The 11,711-nt window shown below is 36.5% G+C and overlaps 1 long non-coding RNA gene across 1 annotated transcript; it reads right to left on the bottom strand.

Annotated features, from left to right (window-relative positions):
• Positions 1–2,041: 2,041 nt before the first annotated feature.
• On the bottom strand, positions 2,042–5,233 carry LOC145553177 (uncharacterized). Its single transcript, XR_014089435.1, has 2 exons — positions 4,124–5,233; positions 2,042–2,799 (listed from the first exon to the last, which is right to left on the bottom strand). It is a non-coding gene; the product is annotated as an uncharacterized LOC145553177 (long non-coding RNA).
• Between the last annotated feature and the right edge of the window lie 6,478 nt (positions 5,234–11,711).

The raw sequence follows: 11,711 nt of genomic DNA, 5'->3' as shown, positions 1-11,711 counted from the left end.
AACTTTCATCTTGACGGCTCCACAGCCATGCAAATTTTGAAACTACTATTGAAAAGTGCACTAAACTGCATTACCTTCACTTGATATCATAAAGTAATGACAGCTTCTGAGAATACAATAGACATCAGGGTTACCCATTAATGTTGCTTCATAATTAAACGGAAATGAAAAGACTTTTACAGGGAAAGCATGGGGGACTTCATAGAGTACTCTGCTGTAACTCACTGGTGCATGAAGTTGTGTTTAATTGGCTGGCTGTGACCCTGAAAATGTTTCCCTTGATTAAGCCCACGTGTTAAAGGAAGAGTCAGAGTGGGACACAGCAGACTAATTGAGACGAGTTACTGAAACGATTCGCCCTGGATCTTACATCATATAAATGAAGCAGCAGCAGTACTCACTGTGATCTGCACATTCTTTAATTAATTGAGCCAACTTTACAATAATTACCTTTAGACTTCTGCAGCAGTTTACTGTTTTCAGTCGAATGTTCACGCAAAAGCTCCAGAGGAGTAAGAAAAGTAGGTCATGAACAAACAACTTTAATTTCAAAATGACTCCTCCACCTGGCTGCACAGATACAGAAGCTTTGGCTATGTTTATAGGAATCATTCTCTTACTTTAATCAAAGCCATCAAAAGAACATCCAAGACAAACTTTTTTTTCCTTTCATTATCTTTATGCTGTTTTGGATTAAAAGGGACTGCTTGAAGTCTCGGGTGTGTTTCATTTGTTTCAAGTGTTTTATGTGTTTTGGTCTTCTTTCTTTCTCCGTGTGCATCTAGTGATGTGGAGTTAAAAATAGAGTTCAGTTAAATTTATGTCCAGTCTCCCATCTCTGTCATGCGTACACTCACTCACAAAAAAAACATTAACATAAAGAATGAGTGGCTCTGGAACATAAGCTGCTACCTCTGGAATGGGAGAAGTGACAAGTTTTATCAGTTTCCAGAAGATCTGGAAACAAGTGGTTGGCACGGCAACAGGTTGATTAAATGACATTAAAAAGTTAGAGGTTTAGAGTAGATCGCCTTGTTTTACCTTTGTTTACCTTTGCTGGGCTGCATCACAGCTGCTGTAGTTTATGAACGACAAACTTGGACTAACTACCTCGTTCGTCTGCGACTATATTTCATTCAGTAACAAGCAAATGGCTTCTACCGCAATAATTATGTGAAATTAAATTCATATTTTTTTAAAGTTTTGTGCGTTCTGGCATCTTGCTTTGAGTCTGAGAGGCTTTTCCTGTATCACACATGCTATTTATTTAGTGGAAATATTGATGCGAAAAAACTCTCTCCAAAATAACCTTTCAACTTTTAAAGCTCCACTGTTGAAAATGAGTAGCTTTCAACAGTGGAAAGCTGTTCCACTGTTGAACAGTGGAAAAGCTGTTCAACTGTTCAATGTCATGAATTTATTTGATGACATTGAAATAAATTCTAGTCCAACTTCTGATTTGTTGCGATTCCTCTGGTTCCTGTTGGAGAAACAATATACCAACTTCACAAGATGTGGCTTTAACCCAACTCCTGTCAGTCTGAAGTTTCTCATATTTAGGTCATCAAACCAAAGTTCAGATCTACCATAACTGGTACCATCGCCACCAGGTCAAAAGTACAGCTTTTTGGCACAGCACATTCATTAATGTTTCCATCATGTATGTTTTCAGATGCAGACCATCCTGCAGGCCTCTGGTCTCAGCATTTCCCTTCAGACTTCCAGTGGGCTCACAGCTTCAGGATGACCTTAACCTTTCTGGAGCAGGAACACCCGGCCAAATGCACTGGTGACACATTCGTTTTAAAAAATGTGGCTGTTCTTATACCATTGATATGCATGAACCGTCTGTATTTTACTGTTTTGAATAAACAAAATGTTTGATTATTATAAAATCTGTGTTCCTTCTAATCTGTGAAGTTCTAATTTAATCAAATCTCATGTTTTCACGTCCCAGAGACAATAAAATGGATTGTTTGTTTGTGGCTTAAAATAAACGAAACAATCTTAATAGAACAAAGCTACAAAAATAGAATACAGATTGAAAGTTTTAGACCCGTTTTATTTTTTGGTTTCATTAAACTGAAGATTCTTCAACATGAAGCTAAACAGTGAGTGGAGTACCTTGTATGTATGACAACGTAGAAATGAACAAACATGACATATTGGGTTCTTAATAGCAACCCTAACAGTTATTTTACACAGCTTGGTTTATTGAATAATGATTGTGTTCATTTACGGATGCCTTCAATTGGAAATCTGCAATCTGAAGTGTCAGTGAAATACTTTAACCAGTCAGTCCTCAGGTCTGTCTGCCCTGCATGTTCCAGGTGTTTCCTTCTGTCACACCTGGCCTCAGTAAATGTCTGATGGATCGTTTGTATCAGGTGCTCTGGAACAAACACGTTAAAATGTTAATGTCCTGTATAACAGAGTGATATAGACAAATGTTTTCATCTCACTGTGTCATTTCCACTCTATAGCTGAAGTTCATCACATTTCTGGATGTTCTGTGTTTCAGTTAAATTGAAGTTAGCAGGTTTTTAATCAGGGCCACAACACCCTGTGTGTGTTGGGTTTAAGAAAAGAGGCTGCTCTGTTTGAGCACCAGCATTCATTTTTCCTCTGATGTTTGGGTGAACTCTTCTCTGTGGAGGTCGGCCATCTCTCTGGTTCTTCCTGAAGGAGACCCATCAGGAGTTCTGGTGCTGCTCACAGTGCAGACGGTTCTCCTCACTGTTCGCCGTGTCAGCCCTGGTCCCTCTCAGCCAGGATCTCCAGTCATTCTGTTCCTTCACCCTTGAATAAACATAACAGAATATGTTCTGGGTGTTATGATTAATTTGTTAATTGAAACAATGTTTAATATCAAGATTAATTTATTTCCTTAACAGTTCCTTTTCCTATTCCCTCAGAAGGGCAGAGTTTAGGAGTGACTAATTACATTTACTAAAATATAGTTGAGTAACTTTTTGAAACTCAAATGAACTTTTAGAAATACTCTTACTATGCTGAACTTTTTACTTTTACTCAAGTCATTTTATTATGAAGCATCATTATTATTTAAACAAATTTTTAATTTTGTTTTTAAAATACCAAAATTTCCACTGAACATAATATTTTGGGCCCTCTAATTGTGTAATTTTTTAAAGATATGAAATAATTGATAACTTGATCAGTTACTCAGTACTTATATACACTTTTTACCAAATGCTTCTTTACTCTTGTGTAATTTCTTATTCTGCTACTTTTTACTTTGAGTAAAAACATGTTGAAGTGCTACTGTTATTCCAGGAGTATAAATTTTGGGTCTTCTGTCCACCTCTAAGGAACAGTAACCAAATGTTGAGGCACATGTTGACCAAAAACAGGCAAACTAAGGTGGGCAAGTTATACATCCACAAAGAACTACTTACATTAATAGTCATATTTACTTTATATGCATATGCATGTGGGCCACACTTGGCACACCTCAGGGATGTAACCAAGAGAGGCAAAGATTGTAGCACGAGTTCAGCTTTTATCCATTCTCCATTCTGTACCCTCAGTAAAGGTCACTGTATTCAGGTTGTCTGTTTACAAAGGTAAAATAACGGCGATCGACTCTAAACCTCTCCTACCTTTTTACTGTCGTTTAATCAACCTGTTGCCGTGGCAACCGCTTGTGCCCAGCATAGATTAGCTAAAAACACAACGGATTCAGTCCGTTAAGATATTAGGTTTTCAGGCTTCATATTTATTTCTCGGTTAACAAGCATCTCCTCTCATGAACATAGCGGTGGCTGATTAGCCAATTTAAACTTCACTCTGCTCATCAGGGTCTTTGAGTCCCTTTTTGTTTTTGTAATGGTACCGAAAAGCACAGAAATGCACACACCTTGTTTAAACATTAAATACTGAGATTATTAATTTTGTTGGGCCATTAATTTGAACACGTTTTGTTGATTTTATCCTTAATAAGATGTATTGGATCAGAGGACGTGCTGGTCTCAACATCCTGGAGGCGTTCAGTTTGTCACCTACTGCCGAGATCAACTCAAAACCTTCCACTATCGTAATTGAGCCCTTTTGATTAAATATGACTGTAGTAGTTGGAAAACAAACATCAGCGTTAGTAGCTTACCGTGTAACGACTGGGCAACCGGAGGATCCTGGACGGACAGCAGCGGTGCATGTCTGAAAGATGGCCTCCGATGCAGATCTCCAAGGCTTGCCACTCTCATTCTTTCAGCTCGATGCTCCGTAGAGCTTCCTCTGGATATTGCAGTTCACTTACGATGTACAGTAAAGTTGCTCCTTATAGTTGGATCACAGCTGGTAGCTACGAAGGTGTCCCGAATCTTCAATCATGGGCCAACTTCAGCGGCCGCTTCGTCCAAACTATAAAAACTCCCGACGGTGAAGCTCTGAGTCCATGAGAGCCACCAACTGAAACACGTTCTGTCTGAGCGGCCACACGAGAACTAAAGTCAGAAGTAATAACACTATTTTCTAATGAAGTTAATGAGCTTCAGCTTATTGATAACCCATTAGTAGGTGGCCATCTTTCTTGAAGCAAAGTATGGGAGTGACGTTAACCAACCAATTGGGGAAGTTGTAGCCTGATGACGTGCCTCTCCTCATTTGCATTAATTTTTTTCCGAGTTTTGCGGGGAAATAGAATGTGATAAATAAAAAAAATAAAGAAATACTAAATGAATAAGTGAAATTGGAAAATGGGAAAATTAAAATTTTTTCAAACAAATGTTAAATAAAAAATAGATAAAAGAAAAATAGGTAAATAAAAAAGGGATATATGAGAAATTGATTAATGAAACTGGGAAATAGAAAATCAGGTTAATGGAAAAAGGAAATTGAAAAATTGTTAAAGTAAAAAATAGATTAATGAAAGATGGGTAAATAGATAAAGGGATAAATGAAAAATAGATAAATGAAAAAGAGAAATTGATAATCTGGAAAATAAATAAATGAAAAAATTGGGTTAATGAAAAAGGAAAATGAAAAGTGGTTAAATGAAAAATAGATTAATTAAAAATGGGTAAATGGATAAAGGGATGAATAAAAAATAGATAAATGAAAAAGAGAAATTGATATGAAAAATAAATAAATGAAAAATTGGGTTAATGAAAAAGCTAAATTAAAAAATGTTTAAATGAAAAATGGATTAATGAAAAATGGGTAAATGAAAAATAGATAAAATGAAAAAAGGGAAATTGAGAAATTTATAATATAACAAATAAATAAATAAAAAATTGGGTTAATGAAATAACTAAATTATTTATTTAACACATTTTTTATTTATTTCACTCATTTTCTTCATTTTTTGATTTATTTTACTCATTTTTTATTTATTTCACCCATTTATTTATTTAATTTTGCTGAAATGGCTCTCCATACTGAGGAGCCACTGTTATCAGTGGCTCCTCAGTATGGAGGAGCCACTCCATACTGGCTCCTCCATACTGCCATTCTTGCCATAGAATGCGGAAGTGCTAAAACGGAAGTTCGTGCCATATACCCCATTGAAAAAAACATAGACAACTTTCCAAACATATCTTTTTACTATAGCCTTAATTTGCAGTCCAACATTTCCTGAATCAACATTAGTTGAAATTACTCCCTTTCAGCAAAACATTATCTTATTTAAAAGTACTTTCCACCATTCTATTCAGCAAAAAAAAAAAAAAAAAATGTAAACTACTTTGGAGGGCATCATGTTTAGAATTTTCAGACATCTGGAGATTATAATAACCCGAACGTTTCATGTCTTTAAATGAAAAATTTTAAACAAACCAAATTTCATGGTCTATTGAGAATCAGTGTTCTCCAATAACGCTGAATGATGCAAGCTGCTGCAAAAGGCTCTACTGATTTCCAAGCCTTACTTTTCAGGAGTGAGGGAGTTTTCTCCTCTTTGAACTGAAACCGGCTTGGTTTCCTCTGACTTCTCAGGACGGGCCTTTCTGCTCCGGGCAAAAGTTGTGTGAGCGTAGGTCTCACAGCCGTGAAACTGTGAAGTTTCACAGCCGTGGTAAATAATGGCACTTTTAATGCAAACTTTTAGAGCAACTTTGCATTAAAAGGGTAATTATTTACTGAATGAAACTTCATGACAACTGTCAAACATTCATAAAGACTTCTTTATGTTCATGACAGGTGTTATGTCATGTTTATGACAGTGTCATGTCAGTCTTATGCACACCCCTTCAAATAAAGTGTTATCAAAATGGTTGATTGTAGCGATCAATTGTGAAAGTGAAAACATAGTTTTTATGTTCTGAAAACAATGCGGTGCACTTTGCTGTAGATGTTCTACAGTTTTGGTGGCATTGGGTAAGGCATTAATCAGACATTAATCATTTACATCTTCACTACAGACAACAACCTTTAAAACCTTAGATAAATTGGGCTATACTCAGTATTTAGGTTCAAAGCTACAAAATAAGAATCCATCATTAACCCTTGATGCTGTTTCAGTGTTTTATTTCATTTTTACATTACCTTCACTTTTTTTTCACATATTTTTCATCCAACATTTTATCTGCTTTTGAAATCTGAACGCGAATATTTTCCGCCCCAAATAAAACCTGCATTTGCCACCCAAAAAGTCAAATTTCCATGCAAAAACAAAATTGTAAAAATAATTCAAACCATAACAAACGTCTAGTAGTTTGGTGACTATTGACTTTATAATTACAATGATAAAATCCACCTCAGGTGGGAGAGAAGAAACAACTGGTATGGATAGATCTGCAATCTAAACTGCATCCAGAAATAATTTTTTGATTTGATTTATGTATTATTACGTGGAATTAAAAGTATAATTTATTTAATCTATTTTAGAACTTTTACAAAAGTAAAAGCCAAACATACCACTGGACGACTCACTAAAGTAGATCAAAATGCCAGCAGAATATCAGAGTTTCTGTTCTCATAACATTGGAGTAAGTTTCATCAAAGTCTTTGATCCACAAAGCCTTTAAAGTTTCCCAGAAATACTGGAAATCAAGTCAAATGCATGAAACCATGCATTTTTTATGCATATACATCCATTATCTTAGATCATACTCAGTTCATTTGGGTAAGATTTATATTAAGGTGAGGCTCTCTTTCCTGAAATCAGAACTTTATGGTAAAGTCTCAGCTCTTAGGAGAAGCTTATGTTAGCCCAAGAGTGAATTTCCTGTAAAGGTTATGAAGAAATGTTTCATGGTGATTTTACAGCTCTTGGAGCCAGAAATAAATTTTTAAAGTCTGTTAATTTTCAGGTGTAGCAAACTGAATAAAATGCAGATGCTTGTTCCTTCCAACAATCTAGCAAAATCCCAATTGCCACATTTCACATCAGAACTTTTTCACAGTTTTTGCCTCAAGAGTAATATTATGTATTTATATTGAATAAAATGCTTAATTGTACACTCCCCCCCCCAAATCAGTGGGGGGGGGGGGTAATCAGCAAAATTCCTCCAGAGATAGGTGTGATTGTTACTGTTTTTGCAGAGTTTGCCAGAGTAGAAAGTGGGATCTCTCGTGTTGCATTCAAGGCTGAAGAGGAGTTATTGACAATGCATTTCCCAAGATTCTGGTCCAGTTTGACAGAAAGGTGAGCATTCTGTCGTGATTTTGTTTATGTGCACACCTGCACATGAGTCTTCTTCACACCTGTACAATAAACTTCATGCTCGACAAAATCAGTTGTGTTTTGGTAGCAGGTTGGAAAATTACAGTTGCTCCTTTAATTGTACAACCATCAACATTCTAAATTGGCCCTAGGTGTGAGTGTGTGTGCATGGTTGTTTGTCTGTCTCTGTGTTGCCCTGTGACAGACTGGCGACCTGTCCAGGGTGTACCCCGCCTCTCACCCAGAACATTAGCTGGAGATAGGCAATATCACCTCCCGACCCCATTAAGGACAAGGGTGTACAGAAAATGGATGGATGGATGGTGATTTAGTTTCCTCAGAATATGCTTGTGTTTACTTTTATTGTTTTTCCTACTTATAGACCAAAGATGTTGTTGCCATAAGGACTGCTACCCTGGGATGTCTCTCAGTTTTCCTCGACAACGATGGAGGAGAGTCTGCAATGTCTCTTGTATGTATTATAATTCTGTTTATCAGAGGTTGTGCACAAGAAAATCAAAACTTTCACCTCATTCTTTTTTAATTTGTACTTTTCTTATTATCCACAGGATTCAGATGCCATGGCAGACTTCATCCAGGTTCCTGTGGGGTTATTGACTGTTATTCTAAGTATATCATTTTGTTAAAATAAAACCTTAAATCTCCATCCATCCATCCATCCATCCATCCATCCATCCATCCATCCATCCATCCATCCATCCATCCATCCATCCATCCATCCATTTTCTTCCGCTTATCCGGGGTCAGGTCGCGGGGGCAGCAGCTTCAGAAGGGAGGCCCAGACTTCCCTCTCCCCAGCCACTTCTTCCAGCTCCTCCGGGGGAATCCCAAGGCGTTACCTTGGGATTCCTTAAATCTTGTAAATTTAAAATCTGTGCCTGTGGTAGGCTGAACTATTTTGAAGTTTATTGTTACCAATTAAACACTGGCATTAAAGGTTTTGTTTAAACTATTAATTGAAACTAGCTTAAAATGGATGTTCAAATGGGTTGCCATCTCCCAAGAGTTTATACCTTTTGTAGTAAAGTGCCTGCACTGCACAAGGTAAAGAAAATGGATAACAATTTTGAAAATACAGTTCTGTTGTATCCTTTCTAATTGTTGAGTGTTCTTTCTACCGTCACCCAGTGCGGTCTTAAAACACTTAATTTAGTAGCACTTAAAAATATGTATTTGAATTAACTTAATTCAATCATGCAAAGGATTTCCACACGATTACATAGCTTTCTTTCAGCATGAAGCATGTTTGTTGAGCTAACTTAATTTGCATGGATTGGATCAACGTAATTAAGTAGTGTGAAGGTATCACTGTAAAATAAGTTGGTTTCAACTAAATTTGCATTCATCTTAATCAAGGAAAGTCAATTATTTTGTAAAAAACATGGCAAATTACTTGGTCTGGCTATTTTAAATTACATTGGGTCCAACTAAAGTAAATGAGTTGAATCAACCTCAAAAGTTAAGTTGAGCCAAGCCATTTTCTTTAAATTAGAATAACCTTAATAAATTAAGGTGAACCAACACATTTGCTTTAAATTGGAGTAACAGAATTACATAGTGCTGAAACAAAGCAATCAGGTGGAAATCCTTTCCATGATTTTTTTTAATGTTAATCCAAAGAGGGTTTTTTTCAGTGTAATAATAATATTAATAATTGCGTTTGGTTGCATTAGCACTTATTTCATGACAATGCGGCCTTCTAAGACTGTCAGGTACCCAAGTTTTATTTCCAGCAACTGCTTCTGAGCAGCAAAGCATTCAGTAGACCGCAATCCTCCTGAAGAGGGGCATCACAAGACGCCATAAAACACCGAGGGGAATCTGGATGAATTGCATCCAAAATAAGATCAGACAGACTGTGTGACCACACCATCAGAGGATCAATATGCTCCGCTCTCAGTGAGAGACAGAAAAGCAATGTCATCTCATAACAGGGAACAGAAGAAATCAATCAGCAGAGGTCCTGTCATAGACTGTCTGGCTTTAGTCACTGAGGATGAGTAGCTTCTGTGAAGCACTCAGGAGGAGGAACATAGCCAAATCCAAAACGGTTAGCAGTGATATACGGGCATTCAGTTTGTGACGGAGAAGTTTGGACTTTTTCCCAGTGAGCAAGATGGAATTTCAGCATTAGAGTTATGTGTATAGAGGCCCCCAAAAGTCCTTAGGTAACAGTCCTTACTTGTCTCTTTACTTATACCTTTGTTTGTGATTTTTTGTAACAATAAGACTTCGACTATGCAAATGTGGAAAATACACAGACCATATTAACTAAAATAGATGATAGATATGAATTTGAAAAAAAGTTAATTTTTAAATTAAATCAAAAGTTTAAGGGTGAATCGTTTACATTTATTTTCCATTCTCACACATCTAACAAAATGCATATTTGTTGACTACAAGCCTCTTTCAACATTCGGCATGCCCCTCAATATTGGTGTTTTTATTGATAGAGTGTGTGTCAATAATATGGCGAGCCATTTCAGCCAAAATTAAATAAATAAATAGATGAAAAAATGGAAATTGAGAAATTGATAATATGAAAAATAAATAAATGAAATATTGGGTTAATGAAAAAGCTACATTATTTATTTAACACATTTTTTATTTATTTCACTAATTTTCTTCATTTTTTGATTTATTTTACTCATTTTTTATTTATTTCACCCATTTATTTATTTATTTATTTAATTTTGGCTGAAATGGCTCTCCATATCAATAGTGTTAATTTAGTAACACTTTATTTGAAGGGGTGTGCATAAGACTGACATAACACTGTCATAAACACGACATAACACCTGTCATGAACATAAAGTCTTTATGAATGTTTATGGCAGTTGTCATTAAGTGTCATTTGGTAAATAAAGACACTTTTAATGCAAAGTTGCTCTAAAAGTTGCATTAAAAGTCCATTAAAAGTGCCAACTTTGCATGATTTTGTAAATTATGACAATTTACAAAATCCCCTAGGGGGGTGCGCCGTGCCATTGCAGGGGGGGCCCGGGAAGCGGTATGGATGAATGAAAAAAAAAAAAAAAAACGATGAACACTGTGCGCGCTGGAGAGGGCAGGGGGTGTTTGAGTGGATGGAAGAGTATAACAGGGAGTCTCGAAGAATCTCCCAAGAATCCCCCACCCTACACACATACATTGTTCAACCACAGAGCAAGAGTTCTACTCTCCCTACTTGTAAGCCATGGTGGGGGATGTGGGGGCACAGAAAATGTTTGGAAACCACTGATTTATATGACGTTATTCTGAAGACCACATTGTAGCTCATGAGGTCCATGAAATCTTTACAGTATACCAAAATTAAGCATTTATTCACAAAATGTCATGAAAATGTTCTAAATTGTCAGTTATGGAGTTGACACATCAAGGTTGTGATGAGCAATGTAGGAAGAAAACAGAAGAGAAAATGGAGCTCGGCAGCTCCATGCTAAACAGAGCTGCCTAGCCCTTTTAGAAAAGGAAGAGAAAAGGAAGTGGTCATGGGGTCCTCAGAAGTTCTGATGCCCCCCAATAGTGCATGAATTTTTTACATTCTTTTTATGTCTGACGGTGTTGACAAAAACTTGGGACAAATTTCAATTGAGTTGGAAAATATATAAAAATGATTTTTAATTCAATTTGATACTTTTATAATTATTTATTTGAATACTTATACTCGTACTTAATTGCCATAATATATCATCTTAGTATTCCTTTATTTGTTTTAACCTATTGTGGCACTATGAAAGTGAGTCATGAATCTAGTGAGTCATGAAACTAGTAGCCCCCCCATTTTCCATTTTGTTTGTTTCCTTCGTAGAGTTTTTCTGTTTTTATTTTGAAATGTCATCGTTCGAGTGTTTGCAGCTAGTTTTCGGCGTTGCGGCTGTTAGAATTTATTAGATTTAACAATGTTTATTAGATTTAACAATGTTTGGGTTTCGCCATCGGAGGGTGCTCAGCACCATATGCAACAGCGCGTGACGCTCTGGCAGGCTGAAGGAGTCCGCCATTGCCGAGAGGACAGCTTGTTGCAGCGGTGTTGGGAGCGCTACTGTAACCGCTGTATTATCTTTTC

The sequence above is a fragment of the Poecilia reticulata genome, chromosome 10, assembly GCF_904066995.2.
Source record: "Poecilia reticulata chromosome 10, P_reticulata-male-v2, whole genome shotgun sequence".
Classification (NCBI taxonomy): domain Eukaryota; kingdom Metazoa; phylum Chordata; class Actinopteri; order Cyprinodontiformes; family Poeciliidae; genus Poecilia; species Poecilia reticulata.
Note: the sequence above shows the minus strand (reverse complement) of the source record. Positions and strands in the feature narration are given on the sequence as shown.